General features: G+C 43.0%; 24 non-coding genes across 24 annotated transcripts; all 24 read left to right on the top strand.

Moving 5' to 3' along the window:
• The first annotated feature begins 518 nt into the window (after window positions 1-518).
• On the top strand, window positions 519-607 carry trnay-gua (transfer RNA tyrosine (anticodon GUA)). Its single transcript is given in 2 exon segments — window positions 519-555; window positions 572-607. It is a non-coding gene; the product is annotated as a tRNA-Tyr (tRNA).
• A 784-nt stretch (window positions 608-1,391) lies between these two features.
• Window positions 1,392-1,480, top strand: trnay-gua (transfer RNA tyrosine (anticodon GUA)). The gene is given in 2 exon segments: window positions 1,392-1,428; window positions 1,445-1,480. It is a non-coding gene; the product is annotated as a tRNA-Tyr (tRNA).
• Window positions 1,481-2,264: 784 nt separating this feature from the next.
• trnay-gua (transfer RNA tyrosine (anticodon GUA)) lies at window positions 2,265-2,353 on the top strand. The gene is given in 2 exon segments: window positions 2,265-2,301; window positions 2,318-2,353. It is a non-coding gene; the product is annotated as a tRNA-Tyr (tRNA).
• Window positions 2,354-3,137: 784 nt separating this feature from the next.
• Window positions 3,138-3,226, top strand: trnay-gua (transfer RNA tyrosine (anticodon GUA)). The gene is given in 2 exon segments: window positions 3,138-3,174; window positions 3,191-3,226. It is a non-coding gene; the product is annotated as a tRNA-Tyr (tRNA).
• Window positions 3,227-4,010: 784 nt separating this feature from the next.
• On the top strand, window positions 4,011-4,099 carry trnay-gua (transfer RNA tyrosine (anticodon GUA)). Its single transcript is given in 2 exon segments — window positions 4,011-4,047; window positions 4,064-4,099. It is a non-coding gene; the product is annotated as a tRNA-Tyr (tRNA).
• Window positions 4,100-4,883: 784 nt separating this feature from the next.
• On the top strand, window positions 4,884-4,972 carry trnay-gua (transfer RNA tyrosine (anticodon GUA)). Its single transcript is given in 2 exon segments — window positions 4,884-4,920; window positions 4,937-4,972. It is a non-coding gene; the product is annotated as a tRNA-Tyr (tRNA).
• A 784-nt stretch (window positions 4,973-5,756) lies between these two features.
• Window positions 5,757-5,845, top strand: trnay-gua (transfer RNA tyrosine (anticodon GUA)). Its single transcript is given in 2 exon segments — window positions 5,757-5,793; window positions 5,810-5,845. It is a non-coding gene; the product is annotated as a tRNA-Tyr (tRNA).
• Window positions 5,846-6,629: 784 nt separating this feature from the next.
• On the top strand, window positions 6,630-6,718 carry trnay-gua (transfer RNA tyrosine (anticodon GUA)). Its single transcript is given in 2 exon segments — window positions 6,630-6,666; window positions 6,683-6,718. It is a non-coding gene; the product is annotated as a tRNA-Tyr (tRNA).
• A 784-nt stretch (window positions 6,719-7,502) lies between these two features.
• trnay-gua (transfer RNA tyrosine (anticodon GUA)) lies at window positions 7,503-7,591 on the top strand. The gene is given in 2 exon segments: window positions 7,503-7,539; window positions 7,556-7,591. It is a non-coding gene; the product is annotated as a tRNA-Tyr (tRNA).
• A 784-nt stretch (window positions 7,592-8,375) lies between these two features.
• Window positions 8,376-8,464, top strand: trnay-gua (transfer RNA tyrosine (anticodon GUA)). Its single transcript is given in 2 exon segments — window positions 8,376-8,412; window positions 8,429-8,464. It is a non-coding gene; the product is annotated as a tRNA-Tyr (tRNA).
• Window positions 8,465-9,248: 784 nt separating this feature from the next.
• Window positions 9,249-9,337, top strand: trnay-gua (transfer RNA tyrosine (anticodon GUA)). Its single transcript is given in 2 exon segments — window positions 9,249-9,285; window positions 9,302-9,337. It is a non-coding gene; the product is annotated as a tRNA-Tyr (tRNA).
• Window positions 9,338-10,121: 784 nt separating this feature from the next.
• trnay-gua (transfer RNA tyrosine (anticodon GUA)) lies at window positions 10,122-10,210 on the top strand. The gene is given in 2 exon segments: window positions 10,122-10,158; window positions 10,175-10,210. It is a non-coding gene; the product is annotated as a tRNA-Tyr (tRNA).
• A 784-nt stretch (window positions 10,211-10,994) lies between these two features.
• On the top strand, window positions 10,995-11,083 carry trnay-gua (transfer RNA tyrosine (anticodon GUA)). The gene is given in 2 exon segments: window positions 10,995-11,031; window positions 11,048-11,083. It is a non-coding gene; the product is annotated as a tRNA-Tyr (tRNA).
• Window positions 11,084-11,867: 784 nt separating this feature from the next.
• trnay-gua (transfer RNA tyrosine (anticodon GUA)) lies at window positions 11,868-11,956 on the top strand. The gene is given in 2 exon segments: window positions 11,868-11,904; window positions 11,921-11,956. It is a non-coding gene; the product is annotated as a tRNA-Tyr (tRNA).
• Window positions 11,957-12,740: 784 nt separating this feature from the next.
• trnay-gua (transfer RNA tyrosine (anticodon GUA)) lies at window positions 12,741-12,829 on the top strand. Its single transcript is given in 2 exon segments — window positions 12,741-12,777; window positions 12,794-12,829. It is a non-coding gene; the product is annotated as a tRNA-Tyr (tRNA).
• A 784-nt stretch (window positions 12,830-13,613) lies between these two features.
• trnay-gua (transfer RNA tyrosine (anticodon GUA)) lies at window positions 13,614-13,702 on the top strand. The gene is given in 2 exon segments: window positions 13,614-13,650; window positions 13,667-13,702. It is a non-coding gene; the product is annotated as a tRNA-Tyr (tRNA).
• A 784-nt stretch (window positions 13,703-14,486) lies between these two features.
• Window positions 14,487-14,575, top strand: trnay-gua (transfer RNA tyrosine (anticodon GUA)). Its single transcript is given in 2 exon segments — window positions 14,487-14,523; window positions 14,540-14,575. It is a non-coding gene; the product is annotated as a tRNA-Tyr (tRNA).
• A 784-nt stretch (window positions 14,576-15,359) lies between these two features.
• trnay-gua (transfer RNA tyrosine (anticodon GUA)) lies at window positions 15,360-15,448 on the top strand. The gene is given in 2 exon segments: window positions 15,360-15,396; window positions 15,413-15,448. It is a non-coding gene; the product is annotated as a tRNA-Tyr (tRNA).
• Window positions 15,449-16,232: 784 nt separating this feature from the next.
• On the top strand, window positions 16,233-16,321 carry trnay-gua (transfer RNA tyrosine (anticodon GUA)). The gene is given in 2 exon segments: window positions 16,233-16,269; window positions 16,286-16,321. It is a non-coding gene; the product is annotated as a tRNA-Tyr (tRNA).
• A 784-nt stretch (window positions 16,322-17,105) lies between these two features.
• trnay-gua (transfer RNA tyrosine (anticodon GUA)) lies at window positions 17,106-17,194 on the top strand. The gene is given in 2 exon segments: window positions 17,106-17,142; window positions 17,159-17,194. It is a non-coding gene; the product is annotated as a tRNA-Tyr (tRNA).
• A 784-nt stretch (window positions 17,195-17,978) lies between these two features.
• trnay-gua (transfer RNA tyrosine (anticodon GUA)) lies at window positions 17,979-18,067 on the top strand. Its single transcript is given in 2 exon segments — window positions 17,979-18,015; window positions 18,032-18,067. It is a non-coding gene; the product is annotated as a tRNA-Tyr (tRNA).
• A 784-nt stretch (window positions 18,068-18,851) lies between these two features.
• On the top strand, window positions 18,852-18,940 carry trnay-gua (transfer RNA tyrosine (anticodon GUA)). The gene is given in 2 exon segments: window positions 18,852-18,888; window positions 18,905-18,940. It is a non-coding gene; the product is annotated as a tRNA-Tyr (tRNA).
• Window positions 18,941-19,724: 784 nt separating this feature from the next.
• On the top strand, window positions 19,725-19,813 carry trnay-gua (transfer RNA tyrosine (anticodon GUA)). The gene is given in 2 exon segments: window positions 19,725-19,761; window positions 19,778-19,813. It is a non-coding gene; the product is annotated as a tRNA-Tyr (tRNA).
• A 784-nt stretch (window positions 19,814-20,597) lies between these two features.
• Window positions 20,598-20,686, top strand: trnay-gua (transfer RNA tyrosine (anticodon GUA)). Its single transcript is given in 2 exon segments — window positions 20,598-20,634; window positions 20,651-20,686. It is a non-coding gene; the product is annotated as a tRNA-Tyr (tRNA).
• Window positions 20,687-20,996: the final 310 nt, after the last annotated feature.

Consider the following 20,996-nt stretch of genomic DNA (forward strand, 5'->3'; position numbering starts at 1 on the left):
AATCAAGTATACATTTGAGGGACAGTGTAGGTGTATGGGAAATATCAAAACAGCTTCCTGTACTCCCTTTGACTTGATAAGGTGAAGGGTTCTAAGTCAGTAGCTATAGGTGCCCATGCAGTGTAACACACAGCGAACATAAGACATGTTCCAGACAGGTTAGGACAATTTTCAGAGAAAAAGTTGGGTGCAATCCCATGGTCCAACAGCGTTGGATCTACCAACAGTAAGGTAAGTGACATTCAAAAAAACACAGTCCTATGCTCTAGTATCAATTTCTCAAAATTGCTCCCTGTACTCCCCTGCGTCTGAACGCAGCCCAAGAGTTGGAAAAAGGAAGGATACTCATGTTGATGTGAAATATGTTCAGTGCCTCAGGCATGAAGGAACATGTAGAGTCAGACAGATACAGTTTTGTTATGTTCAAGTCCTTGCAACATGGAATTCTTGCAAAACACAGACTCTGTTAGGTCCCATGTATCCGATGGTCCAACAAACCAGACACTGCACATGTGATCCCTTCGATAGCTCAGTTGGTAGAGCGGAGGACTGTAGGTGTATGGGAACAGGAATCCTTAGGTCGCTGGTTCAACTCCGGCTCGGAGGAGATTTTACAATACCTTCTGTCTGTTCTGATTGAACGCAGCTAAAAACGAAAAAATTGATTGCAATGGCGTGTAATACCATTTCATAGTATAGCTGTACTCCTTTGAGTGATCAGTTGGAAAAGCAAAGACTTCTCTGTGTGTTGGAAGAAGACATGTTTCCTCCCACTTTACTCTAGTTTTCAGTCAGAAAGTAGGGCCAAGTCCTTAGGTCAAAAAAGACTGATCTACATTAAAGGTCGCTGACATTAAACTCCCACCGTCCTACAATCAAGTATACATTTGAGGGACAGTGTAGGTGTATGGGAAATATCAAAACAGCTTCCTGTACTCCCTTTGACTTGATAAGGTGAAGGGTTCTAAGTCAGTAGCTATAGGTGCCCATGCAGTGTAACACACAGCGAACATAAGACATGTTCCAGACAGGTTAGGACAATTTTCAGAGAAAAAGTTGGGTGCAATCCCATGGTCCAACAGCGTTGGATCTACCAACAGTAAGGTAAGTGACATTCAAAAAAACACAGTCCTATGCTCTAGTATCAATTTCTCAAAATTGCTCCCTGTACTCCCCTGCGTCTGAACGCAGCCCAAGAGTTGGAAAAAGGAAGGATACTCATGTTGATGTGAAATATGTTCAGTGCCTCAGGCATGAAGGAACATGTAGAGTCAGACAGATACAGTTTTGTTATGTTCAAGTCCTTGCAACATGGAATTCTTGCAAAACACAGACTCTGTTAGGTCCCATGTATCCGATGGTCCAACAAACCAGACACTGCACATGTGATCCCTTCGATAGCTCAGTTGGTAGAGCGGAGGACTGTAGGTGTATGGGAACAGGAATCCTTAGGTCGCTGGTTCAACTCCGGCTCGGAGGAGATTTTACAATACCTTCTGTCTGTTCTGATTGAACGCAGCTAAAAACGAAAAAATTGATTGCAATGGCGTGTAATACCATTTCATAGTATAGCTGTACTCCTTTGAGTGATCAGTTGGAAAAGCAAAGACTTCTCTGTGTGTTGGAAGAAGACATGTTTCCTCCCACTTTACTCTAGTTTTCAGTCAGAAAGTAGGGCCAAGTCCTTAGGTCAAAAAAGACTGATCTACATTAAAGGTCGCTGACATTAAACTCCCACCGTCCTACAATCAAGTATACATTTGAGGGACAGTGTAGGTGTATGGGAAATATCAAAACAGCTTCCTGTACTCCCTTTGACTTGATAAGGTGAAGGGTTCTAAGTCAGTAGCTATAGGTGCCCATGCAGTGTAACACACAGCGAACATAAGACATGTTCCAGACAGGTTAGGACAATTTTCAGAGAAAAAGTTGGGTGCAATCCCATGGTCCAACAGCGTTGGATCTACCAACAGTAAGGTAAGTGACATTCAAAAAAACACAGTCCTATGCTCTAGTATCAATTTCTCAAAATTGCTCCCTGTACTCCCCTGCGTCTGAACGCAGCCCAAGAGTTGGAAAAAGGAAGGATACTCATGTTGATGTGAAATATGTTCAGTGCCTCAGGCATGAAGGAACATGTAGAGTCAGACAGATACAGTTTTGTTATGTTCAAGTCCTTGCAACATGGAATTCTTGCAAAACACAGACTCTGTTAGGTCCCATGTATCCGATGGTCCAACAAACCAGACACTGCACATGTGATCCCTTCGATAGCTCAGTTGGTAGAGCGGAGGACTGTAGGTGTATGGGAACAGGAATCCTTAGGTCGCTGGTTCAACTCCGGCTCGGAGGAGATTTTACAATACCTTCTGTCTGTTCTGATTGAACGCAGCTAAAAACGAAAAAATTGATTGCAATGGCGTGTAATACCATTTCATAGTATAGCTGTACTCCTTTGAGTGATCAGTTGGAAAAGCAAAGACTTCTCTGTGTGTTGGAAGAAGACATGTTTCCTCCCACTTTACTCTAGTTTTCAGTCAGAAAGTAGGGCCAAGTCCTTAGGTCAAAAAAGACTGATCTACATTAAAGGTCGCTGACATTAAACTCCCACCGTCCTACAATCAAGTATACATTTGAGGGACAGTGTAGGTGTATGGGAAATATCAAAACAGCTTCCTGTACTCCCTTTGACTTGATAAGGTGAAGGGTTCTAAGTCAGTAGCTATAGGTGCCCATGCAGTGTAACACACAGCGAACATAAGACATGTTCCAGACAGGTTAGGACAATTTTCAGAGAAAAAGTTGGGTGCAATCCCATGGTCCAACAGCGTTGGATCTACCAACAGTAAGGTAAGTGACATTCAAAAAAACACAGTCCTATGCTCTAGTATCAATTTCTCAAAATTGCTCCCTGTACTCCCCTGCGTCTGAACGCAGCCCAAGAGTTGGAAAAAGGAAGGATACTCATGTTGATGTGAAATATGTTCAGTGCCTCAGGCATGAAGGAACATGTAGAGTCAGACAGATACAGTTTTGTTATGTTCAAGTCCTTGCAACATGGAATTCTTGCAAAACACAGACTCTGTTAGGTCCCATGTATCCGATGGTCCAACAAACCAGACACTGCACATGTGATCCCTTCGATAGCTCAGTTGGTAGAGCGGAGGGCTGTAGGTGTATGGGAACAGGAATCCTTAGGTCGCTGGTTCAACTCCGGCTCGGAGGAGATTTTACAATACCTTCTGTCTGTTCTGATTGAACGCAGCTAAAAACGAAAAAATTGATTGCAATGGCGTGTAATACCATTTCATAGTATAGCTGTACTCCTTTGAGTGATCAGTTGGAAAAGCAAAGACTTCTCTGTGTGTTGGAAGAAGACATGTTTCCTCCCACTTTACTCTAGTTTTCAGTCAGAAAGTAGGGCCAAGTCCTTAGGTCAAAAAAGACTGATCTACATTAAAGGTCGCTGACATTAAACTCCCACCGTCCTACAATCAAGTATACATTTGAGGGACAGTGTAGGTGTATGGGAAATATCAAAACAGCTTCCTGTACTCCCTTTGACTTGATAAGGTGAAGGGTTCTAAGTCAGTAGCTATAGGTGCCCATGCAGTGTAACACACAGCGAACATAAGACATGTTCCAGACAGGTTAGGACAATTTTCAGAGAAAAAGTTGGGTGCAATCCCATGGTCCAACAGCGTTGGATCTACCAACAGTAAGGTAAGTGACATTCAAAAAAACACAGTCCTATGCTCTAGTATCAATTTCTCAAAATTGCTCCCTGTACTCCCCTGCGTCTGAACGCAGCCCAAGAGTTGGAAAAAGGAAGGATACTCATGTTGATGTGAAATATGTTCAGTGCCTCAGGCATGAAGGAACATGTAGAGTCAGACAGATACAGTTTTGTTATGTTCAAGTCCTTGCAACATGGAATTCTTGCAAAACACAGACTCTGTTAGGTCCCATGTATCCGATGGTCCAACAAACCAGACATTGCACATGTGATCCCTTCGATAGCTCAGTTGGTAGAGCGGAGGACTGTAGGTGTATGGGAACAGGAATCCTTAGGTCGCTGGTTCAACTCCGGCTCGGAGGAGATTTTACAATACCTTCTGTCTGTTCTGATTGAACGCAGCTAAAAACGAAAAAATTGATTGCAATGGCGTGTAATACCATTTCATAGTATAGCTGTACTCCTTTGAGTGATCAGTTGGAAAAGCAAAGACTTCTCTGTGTGTTGGAAGAAGACATGTTTCCTCCCACTTTACTCTAGTTTTCAGTCAGAAAGTAGGGCCAAGTCCTTAGGTCAAAAAAGACTGATCTACATTAAAGGTCGCTGACATTAAACTCCCACCGTCCTACAATCAAGTATACATTTGAGGGACACTGTAGGTGTATGGGAAATATCAAAACAGCTTCCTGTACTCCCTTTGACTTGATAAGGTGAAGGGTTCTAAGTCAGTAGCTATAGGTGCCCATGCAGTGTAACACACAGCGAACATAAGACATGTTCCAGACAGGTTAGGACAATTTTCAGAGAAAAAGTTGGGTGCAATCCCATGGTCCAACAGCGTTGGATCTACCAACAGTAAGGTAAGTGACATTCAAAAAAACACAGTCCTATGCTCTAGTATCAATTTCTCAAAATTGCTCCCTGTACTCCCCTGCGTCTGAACGCAGCCCAAGAGTTGGAAAAAGGAAGGATACTCATGTTGATGTGAAATATGTTCAGTGCCTCAGGCATGAAGGAACATGTAGAGTCAGACAGATACAGTTTTGTTATGTTCAAGTCCTTGCAACATGGAATTCTTGCAAAACACAGACTCTGTTAGGTCCCATGTATCCGATGGTCCAACAAACCAGACAGTGCGCATGTGAGCCCTTCGATAGCTCAGTTGGTAGAGCGGAGGACTGTAGGTGTATGGGAACAGGAATCCTTAGGTCGCTGGTTCAACTCCGGCTCGGAGGAGATTTTACAATACCTTCTGTCTGTTCTGATTGAACGCAGCTAAAAACGAAAAAATTGATTGCAATGGCGTGTAATACCATTTCATAGTATAGCTGTACTCCTTTGAGTGATCAGTTGGAAAAGCAAAGACTTCTCTGTGTGTTGGAAGAAGACATGTTTCCTCCCACTTTACTCTAGTTTTCAGTCAGAAAGTAGGGCCAAGTCCTTAGGTCAAAAAAGACTGATCTACATTAAAGGTCGCTGACATTAAACTCCCACCGTCCTACAATCAAGTATACATTTGAGGGACACTGTAGGTGTATGGGAAATATCAAAACAGCTTCCTGTACTCCCTTTGACTTGATAAGGTGAAGGGTTCTAAGTCAGTAGCTATAGGTGCCCATGCAGTGTAACACACAGCGAACATAAGACATGTTCCAGACAGGTTAGGACAATTTTCAGAGAAAAAGTTGGGTGCAATCCCATGGTCCAACAGCGTTGGATCTACCAACAGTAAGGTAAGTGACATTCAAAAAAACACAGTCCTATGCTCTAGTATCAATTTCTCAAAATTGCTCCCTGTACTCCCCTGCGTCTGAACGCAGCCCAAGAGTTGGAAAAAGGAAGGATACTCATGTTGATGTGAAATATGTTCAGTGCCTCAGGCATGAAGGAACATGTAGAGTCAGACAGATACAGTTTTGTTATGTTCAAGTCCTTGCAACATGGAATTCTTGCAAAACACAGACTCTGTTAGGTCCCATGTATCCGATGGTCCAACAAACCAGACACTGCACATGTGATCCCTTCGATAGCTCAGTTGGTAGAGCGGAGGACTGTAGGTGTATGGGAACAGGAATCCTTAGGTCGCTGGTTCAACTCCGGCTCGGCGGAGATTTTACAATACCTTCTGTCTGTTCTGATTGAACGCAGCTAAAAACGAAAAAATTGATTGCAATGGCGTGTAATACCATTTCATAGTATAGCTGTACTCCTTTGAGTGATCAGTTGGAAAAGCAAAGACTTCTCTGTGTGTTGGAAGAAGACATGTTTCCTCCCACTTTACTCTAGTTTTCAGTCAGAAAGTAGGGCCAAGTCCTTAGGTCAAAAAAGACTGATCTACATTAAAGGTCGCTGACATTAAACTCCCACCGTCCTACAATCAAGTATACATTTGAGGGACACTGTAGGTGTATGGGAAATATCAAAACAGCTTCCTGTACTCCCTTTGACTTGATAAGGTGAAGGGTTCTAAGTCAGTAGCTATAGGTGCCCATGCAGTGTAACACACAGCGAACATAAGACATGTTCCAGACAGGTTAGGACAATTTTCAGAGAAAAAGTTGGGTGCAATCCCATGGTCCAACAGCGTTGGATCTACCAACAGTAAGGTAAGTGACATTCAAAAAAACACAGTCCTATGCTCTAGTATCAATTTCTCAAAATTGCTCCCTGTACTCCCCTGCGTCTGAACGCAGCCCAAGAGTTGGAAAAAGGAAGGATACTCATGTTGATGTGAAATATGTTCAGTGCCTCAGGCATGAAGGAACATGTAGAGTCAGACAGATACAGTTTTGTTATGTTCAAGTCCTTGCAACATGGAATTCTTGCAAAACACAGACTCTGTTAGGTCCCATGTATCCGATGGTCCAACAAACCAGACACTGCACATGTGATCCCTTCGATAGCTCAGTTGGTAGAGCGGAGGACTGTAGGTGTATGGGAACAGGAATCCTTAGGTCGCTGGTTCAACTCCGGCTCGGCGGAGATTTTACAATACCTTCTGTCTGTTCTGATTGAACGCAGCTAAAAACGAAAAAATTGATTGCAATGGCGTGTAATACCATTTCATAGTATAGCTGTACTCCTTTGAGTGATCAGTTGGAAAAGCAAAGACTTCTCTGTGTGTTGGAAGAAGACATGTTTCCTCCCACTTTACTCTAGTTTTCAGTCAGAAAGTAGGGCCAAGTCCTTAGGTCAAAAAAGACTGATCTACATTAAAGGTCGCTGACATTAAACTCCCACCGTCCTACAATCAAGTATACATTTGAGGGACACTGTAGGTGTATGGGAAATATCAAAACAGCTTCCTGTACTCCCTTTGACTTGATAAGGTGAAGGGTTCTAAGTCAGTAGCTATAGGTGCCCATGCAGTGTAACACACAGCGAACATAAGACATGTTCCAGACAGGTTAGGACAATTTTCAGAGAAAAAGTTGGGTGCAATCCCATGGTCCAACAGCGTTGGATCTACCAACAGTAAGGTAAGTGACATTCAAAAAAACACAGTCCTATGCTCTAGTATCAATTTCTCAAAATTGCTCCCTGTACTCCCCTGCGTCTGAACGCAGCCCAAGAGTTGGAAAAAGGAAGGATACTCATGTTGATGTGAAATATGTTCAGTGCCTCAGGCATGAAGGAACATGTAGAGTCAGACAGATACAGTTTTGTTATGTTCAAGTCCTTGCAACATGGAATTCTTGCAAAACACAGACTCTGTTAGGTCCCATGTATCCGATGGTCCAACAAACCAGACACTGCACATGTGATCCCTTCGATAGCTCAGTTGGTAGAGCGGAGGACTGTAGGTGTATGGGAACAGGAATCCTTAGGTCGCTGGTTCAACTCCGGCTCGGAGGAGATTTTACAATACCTTCTGTCTGTTCTGATTGAACGCAGCTAAAAACGAAAAAATTGATTGCAATGGCGTGTAATACCATTTCATAGTATAGCTGTACTCCTTTGAGTGATCAGTTGGAAAAGCAAAGACTTCTCTGTGTGTTGGAAGAAGACATGTTTCCTCCCACTTTACTCTAGTTTTCAGTCAGAAAGTAGGGCCAAGTCCTTAGGTCAAAAAAGACTGATCTACATTAAAGGTCGCTGACATTAAACTCCCACCGTCCTACAATCAAGTATACATTTGAGGGACAGTGTAGGTGTATGGGAAATATCAAAACAGCTTCCTGTACTCCCTTTGACTTGATAAGGTGAAGGGTTCTAAGTCAGTAGCTATAGGTGCCCATGCAGTGTAACACACAGCGAACATAAGACATGTTCCAGACAGGTTAGGACAATTTTCAGAGAAAAAGTTGGGTGCAATCCCATGGTCCAACAGCGTTGGATCTACCAACAGTAAGGTAAGTGACATTCAAAAAAACACAGTCCTATGCTCTAGTATCAATTTCTCAAAATTGCTCCCTGTACTCCCCTGCGTCTGAACGCAGCCCAAGAGTTGGAAAAAGGAAGGATACTCATGTTGATGTGAAATATGTTCAGTGCCTCAGGCATGAAGGAACATGTAGAGTCAGACAGATACAGTTTTGTTATGTTCAAGTCCTTGCAACATGGAATTCTTGCAAAACACAGACTCTGTTAGGTCCCATGTATCCGATGGTCCAACAAACCAGACACTGCACATGTGATCCCTTCGATAGCTCAGTTGGTAGAGCGGAGGACTGTAGGTGTATGGGAACAGGAATCCTTAGGTCGCTGGTTCAACTCCGGCTCGGAGGAGATTTTACAATACCTTCTGTCTGTTCTGATTGAACGCAGCTAAAAACGAAAAAATTGATTGCAATGGCGTGTAATACCATTTCATAGTATAGCTGTACTCCTTTGAGTGATCAGTTGGAAAAGCAAAGACTTCTCTGTGTGTTGGAAGAAGACATGTTTCCTCCCACTTTACTCTAGTTTTCAGTCAGAAAGTAGGGCCAAGTCCTTAGGTCAAAAAAGACTGATCTACATTAAAGGTCGCTGACATTAAACTCCCACCGTCCTACAATCAAGTATACATTTGAGGGACAGTGTAGGTGTATGGGAAATATCAAAACAGCTTCCTGTACTCCCTTTGACTTGATAAGGTGAAGGGTTCTAAGTCAGTAGCTATAGGTGCCCATGCAGTGTAACACACAGCGAACATAAGACATGTTCCAGACAGGTTAGGACAATTTTCAGAGAAAAAGTTGGGTGCAATCCCATGGTCCAACAGCGTTGGATCTACCAACAGTAAGGTAAGTGACATTCAAAAAAACACAGTCCTATGCTCTAGTATCAATTTCTCAAAATTGCTCCCTGTACTCCCCTGCGTCTGAACGCAGCCCAAGAGTTGGAAAAAGGAAGGATACTCATGTTGATGTGAAATATGTTCAGTGCCTCAGGCATGAAGGAACATGTAGAGTCAGACAGATACAGTTTTGTTATGTTCAAGTCCTTGCAACATGGAATTCTTGCAAAACACAGACTCTGTTAGGTCCCATGTATCCGATGGTCCAACAAACCAGACACTGCACATGTGATCCCTTCGATAGCTCAGTTGGTAGAGCGGAGGGCTGTAGGTGTATGGGAACAGGAATCCTTAGGTCGCTGGTTCAACTCCGGCTCGGAGGAGATTTTACAATACCTTCTGTCTGTTCTGATTGAACGCAGCTAAAAACGAAAAAATTGATTGCAATGGCGTGTAATACCATTTCATAGTATAGCTGTACTCCTTTGAGTGATCAGTTGGAAAAGCAAAGACTTCTCTGTGTGTTGGAAGAAGACATGTTTCCTCCCACTTTACTCTAGTTTTCAGTCAGAAAGTAGGGCCAAGTCCTTAGGTCAAAAAAGACTGATCTACATTAAAGGTCGCTGACATTAAACTCCCACCGTCCTACAATCAAGTATACATTTGAGGGACACTGTAGGTGTATGGGAAATATCAAAACAGCTTCCTGTACTCCCTTTGACTTGATAAGGTGAAGGGTTCTAAGTCAGTAGCTATAGGTGCCCATGCAGTGTAACACACAGCGAACATAAGACATGTTCCAGACAGGTTAGGACAATTTTCAGAGAAAAAGTTGGGTGCAATCCCATGGTCCAACAGCGTTGGATCTACCAACAGTAAGGTAAGTGACATTCAAAAAAACACAGTCCTATGCTCTAGTATCAATTTCTCAAAATTGCTCCCTGTACTCCCCTGCGTCTGAACGCAGCCCAAGAGTTGGAAAAAGGAAGGATACTCATGTTGATGTGAAATATGTTCAGTGCCTCAGGCATGAAGGAACATGTAGAGTCAGACAGATACAGTTTTGTTATGTTCAAGTCCTTGCAACATGGAATTCTTGCAAAACACAGACTCTGTTAGGTCCCATGTATCCGATGGTCCAACAAACCAGACATTGCACATGTGATCCCTTCGATAGCTCAGTTGGTAGAGCGGAGGACTGTAGGTGTATGGGAACAGGAATCCTTAGGTCGCTGGTTCAACTCCGGCTCGGAGGAGATTTTACAATACCTTCTGTCTGTTCTGATTGAACGCAGCTAAAAACGAAAAAATTGATTGCAATGGCGTGTAATACCATTTCATAGTATAGCTGTACTCCTTTGAGTGATCAGTTGGAAAAGCAAAGACTTCTCTGTGTGTTGGAAGAAGACATGTTTCCTCCCACTTTACTCTAGTTTTCAGTCAGAAAGTAGGGCCAAGTCCTTAGGTCAAAAAAGACTGATCTACATTAAAGGTCGCTGACATTAAACTCCCACCGTCCTACAATCAAGTATACATTTGAGGGACACTGTAGGTGTATGGGAAATATCAAAACAGCTTCCTGTACTCCCTTTGACTTGATAAGGTGAAGGGTTCTAAGTCAGTAGCTATAGGTGCCCATGCAGTGTAACACACAGCGAACATAAGACATGTTCCAGACAGGTTAGGACAATTTTCAGAGAAAAAGTTGGGTGCAATCCCATGGTCCAACAGCGTTGGATCTACCAACAGTAAGGTAAGTGACATTCAAAAAAACACAGTCCTATGCTCTAGTATCAATTTCTCAAAATTGCTCCCTGTACTCCCCTGCGTCTGAACGCAGCCCAAGAGTTGGAAAAAGGAAGGATACTCATGTTGATGTGAAATATGTTCAGTGCCTCAGGCATGAAGGAACATGTAGAGTCAGACAGATACAGTTTTGTTATGTTCAAGTCCTTGCAACATGGAATTCTTGCAAAACACAGACTCTGTTAGGTCCCATGTATCCGATGGTCCAACAAACCAGACACTGCACATGTGATCCCTTCGATAGCTCAGTTGGTAGAGCGGAGGACTGTAGGTGTATGGGAACAGGAATCCTTAGGTCGCTGGTTCAACTCCGGCTCGGAGGAGATTTTACAATACCTTCTGTCTGTTCTGATTGAACGCAGCTAAAAACGAAAAAATTGATTGCAATGGCGTGTAATACCATTTCATAGTATAGCTGTACTCCTTTGAGTGATCAGTTGGAAAAGCAAAGACTTCTCTGTGTGTTGGAAGAAGACATGTTTCCTCCCACTTTACTCTAGTTTTCAGTCAGAAAGTAGGGCCAAGTCCTTAGGTCAAAAAAGACTGATCTACATTAAAGGTCGCTGACATTAAACTCCCACCGTCCTACAATCAAGTATACATTTGAGGGACACTGTAGGTGTATGGGAAATATCAAAACAGCTTCCTGTACTCCCTTTGACTTGATAAGGTGAAGGGTTCTAAGTCAGTAGCTATAGGTGCCCATGCAGTGTAACACACAGCGAACATAAGACATGTTCCAGACAGGTTAGGACAATTTTCAGAGAAAAAGTTGGGTGCAATCCCATGGTCCAACAGCGTTGGATCTACCAACAGTAAGGTAAGTGACATTCAAAAAAACACAGTCCTATGCTCTAGTATCAATTTCTCAAAATTGCTCCCTGTACTCCCCTGCGTCTGAACGCAGCCCAAGAGTTGGAAAAAGGAAGGATACTCATGTTGATGTGAAATATGTTCAGTGCCTCAGGCATGAAGGAACATGTAGAGTCAGACAGATACAGTTTTGTTATGTTCAAGTCCTTGCAACATGGAATTCTTGCAAAACACAGACTCTGTTAGGTCCCATGTATCCGATGGTCCAACAAACCAGACACTGCACATGTGATCCCTTCGATAGCTCAGTTGGTAGAGCGGAGGACTGTAGGTGTATGGGAACAGGAATCCTTAGGTCGCTGGTTCAACTCCGGCTCGGAGGAGATTTTACAATACCTTCTGTCTGTTCTGATTGAACGCAGCTAAAAACGAAAAAATTGATTGCAATGGCGTGTAATACCATTTCATAGTATAGCTGTACTCCTTTGAGTGATCAGTTGGAAAAGCAAAGACTTCTCTGTGTGTTGGAAGAAGACATGTTTCCTCCCACTTTACTCTAGTTTTCAGTCAGAAAGTAGGGCCAAGTCCTTAGGTCAAAAAAGACTGATCTACATTAAAGGTCGCTGACATTAAACTCCCACCGTCCTACAATCAAGTATACATTTGAGGGACACTGTAGGTGTATGGGAAATATCAAAACAGCTTCCTGTACTCCCTTTGACTCGATAAGGTGAAGGGTTCTAAGTCAGTAGCTATAGGTGCCCATGCAGTGTAACACACAGCGAACATAAGACATGTTCCAGACAGGTTAGGACAATTTTCAGAGAAAAAGTTGGGTGCAATCCCATGGTCCAACAGCGTTGGATCTACCAACAGTAAGGTAAGTGACATTCAAAAAAACACAGTCCTATGCTCTAGTATCAATTTCTCAAAATTGCTCCCTGTACTCCCCTGCGTCTGAACGCAGCCCAAGAGTTGGAAAAAGGAAGGATACTCATGTTGATGTGAAATATGTTCAGTGCCTCAGGCATGAAGGAACATGTAGAGTCAGACAGATACAGTTTTGTTATGTTCAAGTCCTTGCAACATGGAATTCTTGCAAAACACAGACTCTGTTAGGTCCCATGTATCCGATGGTCCAACAAACCAGACACTGCACATGTGATCCCTTCGATAGCTCAGTTGGTAGAGCGGAGGACTGTAGGTGTATGGGAACAGGAATCCTTAGGTCGCTGGTTCAACTCCGGCTCGGAGGAGATTTTACAATACCTTCTGTCTGTTCTGATTGAACGCAGCTAAAAACGAAAAAATTGATTGCAATGGCGTGTAATACCATTTCATAGTATAGCTGTACTCCTTTGAGTGATCAGTTGGAAAAGCAAAGACTTCTCTGTGTGTTGGAAGAAGACATGTTTCCTCCCACTTTACTCTAGTTTTCAGTCAGAAAGTAGGGCCAAGTCCTTAGGTCAAAAAAGACTGATCTACATTAAAGGTCGCTGACATTAAACTCCCACCGTCCTACAATCAAGTATACATTTGAGGGACACTGTAGGTGTATGGGAAATATCAAAACAGCTTCCTGTACTCCCTTTGACTCGATAAGGTGAAGGGTTCTAAGTCAGTAGCTATAGGTGCCCATGCAGTGTAACACACAGCGAACATAAGACATGTTCCAGACAGGTTAGGACAATTTTCAGAGAAAAAGTTGGGTGCAATCCCATGGTCCAACAGCGTTGGATCTACCAACAGTAAGGTAAGTGACATTCAAAAAAACACAGTCCTATGCTCTAGTATCAATTTCTCAAAATTGCTCCCTGTACTCCCCTGCGTCTGAACGCAGCCCAAGAGTTGGAAAAAGGAAGGATACTCATGTTGATGTGAAATATGTTCAGTGCCTCAGGCATGAAGGAACATGTAGAGTCAGACAGATACAGTTTTGTTATGTTCAAGTCCTTGCAACATGGAATTCTTGCAAAACACAGACTCTGTTAGGTCCCATGTATCCGATGGTCCAACAAACCAGACACTGCACATGTGATCCCTTCGATAGCTCAGTTGGTAGAGCGGAGGACTGTAGGTGTATGGGAACAGGAATCCTTAGGTCGCTGGTTCAACTCCGGCTCGGAGGAGATTTTACAATACCTTCTGTCTGTTCTGATTGAACGCAGCTAAAAACGAAAAAATTGATTGCAATGGCGTGTAATACCATTTCATAGTATAGCTGTACTCCTTTGAGTGATCAGTTGGAAAAGCAAAGACTTCTCTGTGTGTTGGAAGAAGACATGTTTCCTCCCACTTTACTCTAGTTTTCAGTCAGAAAGTAGGGCCAAGTCCTTAGGTCAAAAAAGACTGATCTACATTAAAGGTCGCTGACATTAAACTCCCACCGTCCTACAATCAAGTATACATTTGAGGGACACTGTAGGTGTATGGGAAATATCAAAACAGCTTCCTGTACTCCCTTTGACTTGATAAGGTGAAGGGTTCTAAGTCAGTAGCTATAGGTGCCCATGCAGTGTAACACACAGCGAACATAAGACATGTTCCAGACAGGTTAGGACAATTTTCAGAGAAAAAGTTGGGTGCAATCCCATGGTCCAACAGCGTTGGATCTACCAACAGTAAGGTAAGTGACATTCAAAAAAACACAGTCCTATGCTCTAGTATCAATTTCTCAAAATTGCTCCCTGTACTCCCCTGCGTCTGAACGCAGCCCAAGAGTTGGAAAAAGGAAGGATACTCATGTTGATGTGAAATATGTTCAGTGCCTCAGGCATGAAGGAACATGTAGAGTCAGACAGATACAGTTTTGTTATGTTCAAGTCCTTGCAACATGGAATTCTTGCAAAACACAGACTCTGTTAGGTCCCATGTATCCGATGGTCCAACAAACCAGACACTGCACATGTGACCCCTTCGATAGCTCAGTTGGTAGAGCGGAGGACTGTAGGTGTATGGGAACAGGAATCCTTAGGTCGCTGGTTCAACTCCGGCTCGGAGGAGATTTTACAATACCTTCTGTCTGTTCTGATTGAACGCAGCTAAAAACGAAAAAATTGATTGCAATGGCGTGTAATACCATTTCATAGTATAGCTGTACTCCTTTGAGTGATCAGTTGGAAAAGCAAAGACTTCTCTGTGTGTTGGAAGAAGACATGTTTCCTCCCACTTTACTCTAGTTTTCAGTCAGAAAGTAGGGCCAAGTCCTTAGGTCAAAAAAGACTGATCTACATTAAAGGTCGCTGACATTAAACTCCCACCGTCCTACAATCAAGTATACATTTGAGGGACACTGTAGGTGTATGGGAAATATCAAAACAGCTTCCTGTACTCCCTTTGACTTGATAAGGTGAAGGGTTCTAAGTCAGTAGCTATAGGTGCCCATGCAGTGTAACACACAGCGAACATAAGACATGTTCCAGACAGGTTAGGACAATTTTCAGAGAAAAAGTTGGGTGCAATCCCATGGTCCAACAGCGTTGGATCTACCAACAGTAAGGTAAGTGACATTCAAAAAAACACAGTCCTATGCTCTAGTATCAATTTCTCAAAATTGCTCCCTGTACTCCCCTGCGTCTGAACGCAGCCCAAGAGTTGGAAAAAGGAAGGATACTCATGTTGATGTGAAATATGTTCAGTGCCTCAGGCATGAAGGAACATGTAGAGTCAGACAGATACAGTTTTGTTATGTTCAAGTCCTTGCAACATGGAATTCTTGCAAAACACAGACTCTGTTAGGTCCCATGTATCCGATGGTCCAACAAACCAGACACTGCACATGTGATCCCTTCGATAGCTCAGTTGGTAGAGCGGAGGACTGTAGGTGTATGGGAACAGGAATCCTTAGGTCGCTGGTTCAACTCCGGCTCGGAGGAGATTTTACAATACCTTCTGTCTGTTCTGATTGAACGCAGCTAAAAACGAAAAAATTGATTGCAATGGCGTGTAATACCATTTCATAGTATAGCTGTACTCCTTTGAGTGATCAGTTGGAAAAGCAAAGACTTCTCTGTGTGTTGGAAGAAGACATGTTTCCTCCCACTTTACTCTAGTTTTCAGTCAGAAAGTAGGGCCAAGTCCTTAGGTCAAAAAAGACTGATCTACATTAAAGGTCGCTGACATTAAACTCCCACCGTCCTACAATCAAGTATACATTTGAGGGACACTGTAGGTGTATGGGAAATATCAAAACAGCTTCCTGTACTCCCTTTGACTTGATAAGGTGAAGGGTTCTAAGTCAGTAGCTATAGGTGCCCATGCAGTGTAACACACAGCGAACATAAGACATGTTCCAGACAGGTTAGGACAATTTTCAGAGAAAAAGTTGGGTGCAATCCCATGGTCCAACAGCGTTGGATCTACCAACAGTAAGGTAAGTGACATTCAAAAAAACACAGTCCTATGCTCTAGTATCAATTTCTCAAAATTGCTCCCTGTACTCCCCTGCGTCTGAACGCAGCCCAAGAGTTGGAAAAAGGAAGGATACTCATGTTGATGTGAAATATGTTCAGTGCCTCAGGCATGAAGGAACATGTAGAGTCAGACAGATACAGTTTTGTTATGTTCAAGTCCTTGCAACATGGAATTCTTGCAAAACACAGACTCTGTTAGGTCCCATGTATCCGATGGTCCAACAAACCAGACACTGCACATGTGATCCCTTCGATAGCTCAGTTGGTAGAGCGGAGGACTGTAGGTGTATGGGAACAGGAATCCTTAGGTCGCTGGTTCAACTCCGGCTCGGAGGAGATTTTACAATACCTTCTGTCTGTTCTGATTGAACGCAGCTAAAAACGAAAAAATTGATTGCAATGGCGTGTAATACCATTTCATAGTATAGCTGTACTCCTTTGAGTGATCAGTTGGAAAAGCAAAGACTTCTCTGTGTGTTGGAAGAAGACATGTTTCCTCCCACTTTACTCTAGTTTTCAGTCAGAAAGTAGGGCCAAGTCCTTAGGTCAAAAAAGACTGATCTACATTAAAGGTCGCTGACATTAAACTCCCACCGTCCTACAATCAAGTATACATTTGAGGGACACTGTAGGTGTATGGGAAATATCAAAACAGCTTCCTGTACTCCCTTTGACTTGATAAGGTGAAGGGTTCTAAGTCAGTAGCTATAGGTGCCCATGCAGTGTAACACACAGCGAACATAAGACATGTTCCAGACAGGTTAGGACAATTTTCAGAGAAAAAGTTGGGTGCAATCCCATGGTCCAACAGCGTTGGATCTACCAACAGTAAGGTAAGTGACATTCAAAAAAACACAGTCCTATGCTCTAGTATCAATTTCTCAAAATTGCTCCCTGTACTCCCCTGCGTCTGAACGCAGCCCAAGAGTTGGAAAAAGGAAGGATACTCATGTTGATGTGAAATATGTTCAGTGCCTCAGGCATGAAGGAACATGTAGAGTCAGACAGATACAGTTTTGTTATGTTCAAGTCCTTGCAACATGGAATTCTTGCAAAACACAGACTCTGTTAGGTCCCATGTATCCGATGGTCCAACAAACCAGACACTGCACATGTGATCCCTTCGATAGCTCAGTTGGTAGAGCGGAGGACTGTAGGTGTATGGGAACAGGAATCCTTAGGTCGCTGGTTCAACTCCGGCTCGGAGGAGATTTTACAATACCTTCTGTCTGTTCTGATTGAACGCAGCTAAAAACGAAAAAATTGATTGCAATGGCGTGTAATACCATTTCATAGTATAGCTGTACTCCTTTGAGTGATCAGTTGGAAAAGCAAAGACTTCTCTGTGTGTTGGAAGAAGACATGTTTCCTCCCACTTTACTCTAGTTTTCAGTCAGAAAGTAGGGCCAAGTCCTTAGGTCAAAAAAGACTGATCTACATTAAAGGTCGCTGACATTAAACTCCCACCGTCCTACAATCAAGTATACATTTGAGGGACACTGTAGGTGTATGGGAAATATCAAAACAGCTTCCTGTACTCCCTTTGACTTGATAAGGTGAAGGGTTCTAAGTCAGTAGCTATAGGTGCCCATGCAGTGTAACACACAGCGAACATAAGACATGTTCCAGACAGGTTAGGACAATTTTCAGAGAAAAAGTTGGGTGCAATCCCATGGTCCAACAGCGTTGGATCTACCAACAGTAAGGTAAGTGACATTCAAAAAAACACAGTCCTATGCTCTAGTATCAATTTCTCAAAATTGCTCCCTGTACTCCCCTGCGTCTGAACGCAGCCCAAGAGTTGGAAAAAGGAAGGATACTCATGTTGATGTGAAATATGTTCAGTGCCTCAGGCATGAAGGAACATGTAGAGTCAGACAGATACAGTTTTGTTATGTTCAAGTCCTTGCAACATGGAATTCTTGCAAAACACAGACTCTGTTAGGTCCCATGTATCCGATGGTCCAACAAACCAGACACTGCACATGTGATCCCTTCGATAGCTCAGTTGGTAGAGCGGAGGACTGTAGGTGTATGGGAACAGGAATCCTTAGGTCGCTGGTTCAACTCCGGCTCGGAGGAGATTTTACAATACCTTCTGTCTGTTCTGATTGAACGCAGCTAAAAACGAAAAAATTGATTGCAATGGCGTGTAATACCATTTCATAGTATAGCTGTACTCCTTTGAGTGATCAGTTGGAAAAGCAAAGACTTCTCTGTGTGTTGGAAGAAGACATGTTTCCTCCCACTTTACTCTAGTTTTCAGTCAGAAAGTAGGGCCAAGTCCTTAGGTCAAAAAAGACTGATCTACATTAAAGGTCGCTGACATTAAACTCCCACCGTCCTACAATCAAGTATACATTTGAGGGACACTGTAGGTGTATGGGAAATATCAAAACAGCTTCCTGTACTCCCTTTGACTTGATAAGGTGAAGGGTTCTAAGTCAGTAGCTATAGGTGCCCATGCAGTGTAACACACAGCGAACATAAGACATGTTCCAGACAGGTTAGGACAATTTTCAGAGAAAAAGTTGGGTGCAATCCCATGGTCCAACAGCGTTGGATCTACCAACAGTAAGGTAAGTGACATTCAAAAAAACACAGTCCTATGCTCTAGTATCAATTTCTCAAAATTGCTCCCTGTACTCCCCTGCGTCTGAACGCAGCCCAAGAGTTGGAAAAAGGAAGGATACTCATGTTGATGTGAAATATGTTCAGTGCCTCAGGCATGAAGGAACATGTAGAGTCAGACAGATACAGTTTTGTTATGTTCAAGTCCTTGCAACATGGAATTCTTGCAAAACACAGACTCTGTTAGGTCCCATGTATCCGATGGTCCAACAAACCAGACACTGCACATGTGACCCCTTCGATAGCTCAGTTGGTAGAGCGGAGGACTGTAGGTGTATGGGAACAGGAATCCTTAGGTCGCTGGTTCAACTCCGGCTCGGAGGAGATTTTACAATACCTTCTGTCTGTTCTGATTGAACGCAGCTAAAAACGAAAAAATTGATTGCAATGGCGTGTAATACCATTTCATAGTATAGCTGTACTCCTTTGAGTGATCAGTTGGAAAAGCAAAGACTTCTCTGTGTGTTGGAAGAAGACATGTTTCCTCCCACTTTACTCTAGTTTTCAGTCAGAAAGTAGGGCCAAGTCCTTAGGTCAAAAAAGACTGATCTACATTAAAGGTCGCTGACATTAAACTCCCACCGTCCTACAATCAAGTATACATTTGAGGGACACTGTAGGTGTATGGGAAATATCAAAACAGCTTCCTGTACTCCCTTTGACTTGATAAGGTGAAGGGTTCTAAGTCAGTAGCTATAGGTGCCCATGCAGTGTAACACACAGCGAACATAAGACATGTTCCAGACAGGTTAGGACAATTTTCAGAGAAAAAGTTGGGTGCAATCCCATGGTCCAACAGCGTTGGATCTACCAACAGTAAGGTAAGTGACATTCAAAAAAACACAGTCCTATGCTCTAGTATCAATTTCTCAAAATTGCTCCCTGTACTCCCCTGCGTCTGAACGCAGCCCAAGAGTTGGAAAAAGGAAGGATACTCATGTTGATGTGAAATATGTTCAGTGCCTCAGGCATGAAGGAACATGTAGAGTCAGACAGATACAGTTTTGTTATGTTCAAGTCCTTGCAACATGGAATTCTTGCAAAACACAGACTCTGTTAGGTCCCATGTATCCGATGGTCCAACAAACCAGACACTGCACATGTGATCCCTTCGATAGCTCAGTTGGTAGAGCGGAGGACTGTAGGTGTATGGGAACAGGAATCCTTAGGTCGCTGGTTCAACTCCGGCTCGGAGGAGATTTTACAATACCTTCTGTCTGTTCTGATTGAACGCAGCTAAAAACGAAAAAATTGATTGCAATGGCGTGTAATACCATTTCATAGTATAGCTGTACTCCTTTGAGTGATCAGTTGGAAAAGCAAAGACTTCTCTGTGTGTTGGAAGAAGACATGTTTCCTCCCACTTTACTCTAGTTTTCAGTCAGAAAGTAGGGCCAAGTCCTTAGGTCAAAAAAGACTGATCTACATTAAAGGTCGCTGACATTAAACTCCCACCGTCCTACAATCAAGTATACATTTGAGGGACACTGTAGGTGTATGGGAAATATCAAAACAGCTTCCTGTACTCCCTTTGACTTGATAAGGTGAAGGGTTCTAAGTCAGTAGCTATAGGTGCCCATGCAGTGTAACACACAGCGAACATAAGACATGTTCCAGACAGGTTAGGACAATTTTCAGAGAAAAAGTTGGGTGCAATCCCATGGTCCAACAGCGTTGGATCTACCAACAGTAAGGTAAGTGACATTCAAAAAAACACAGTCCTATGCTCTAGTATCAATTTCTCAAAATTGCTCCCTGTACTCCCCTGCGTCTGAACGCAGCCCAAGAGTTGGAAAAAGGAAGGATACTCATGTTGATGTGAAATATGTTCAGTGCCTCAGGCATGAAGGAACATGTAGAGTCAGACAGATACAGTTTTGTTATGTTCAAGTCCTTGCAACATGGAATTCTTGCAAAACACAGACTCTGTTAGGTCCCATGTATCCGATGGTCCAACAAACCAGACACTGCACATGTGATCCCTTCGATAGCTCAGTTGGTAGAGCGGAGGACTGTAGGTGTATGGGAACAGGAATCCTTAGGTCGCTGGTTCAACTCCGGCTCGGAGGAGATTTTACAATACCTTCTGTCTGTTCTGATTGAACGCAGCTAAAAACGAAAAAATTGATTGCAATGGCGTGTAATACCATTTCATAGTATAGCTGTACTCCTTTGAGTGATCAGTTGGAAAAGCAAAGACTTCTCTGTGTGTTGGAAGAAGACATGTTTCCTCCCACTTTACTCTAGTTTTCAGTCAGAAAGTAGGGCCAAGTCCTTAGGTCAAAAAAGACTGATCTACATTAAAGGTCGCTGACATTAAACTCCCACCGTCCTACAATCAAGTATACATTTGAGGGACACTGTAGGTGTATGGGAAATA

Source organism: Diplotaxodon limnothrissa, linkage group LG10 (assembly GCF_057381915.1).
Source record: "Diplotaxodon limnothrissa isolate DT_005_m linkage group LG10, D_limnothrissa_male_GT1.1, whole genome shotgun sequence".
Taxonomy (NCBI): Eukaryota; Metazoa; Chordata; class Actinopteri; order Cichliformes; family Cichlidae; genus Diplotaxodon; species Diplotaxodon limnothrissa.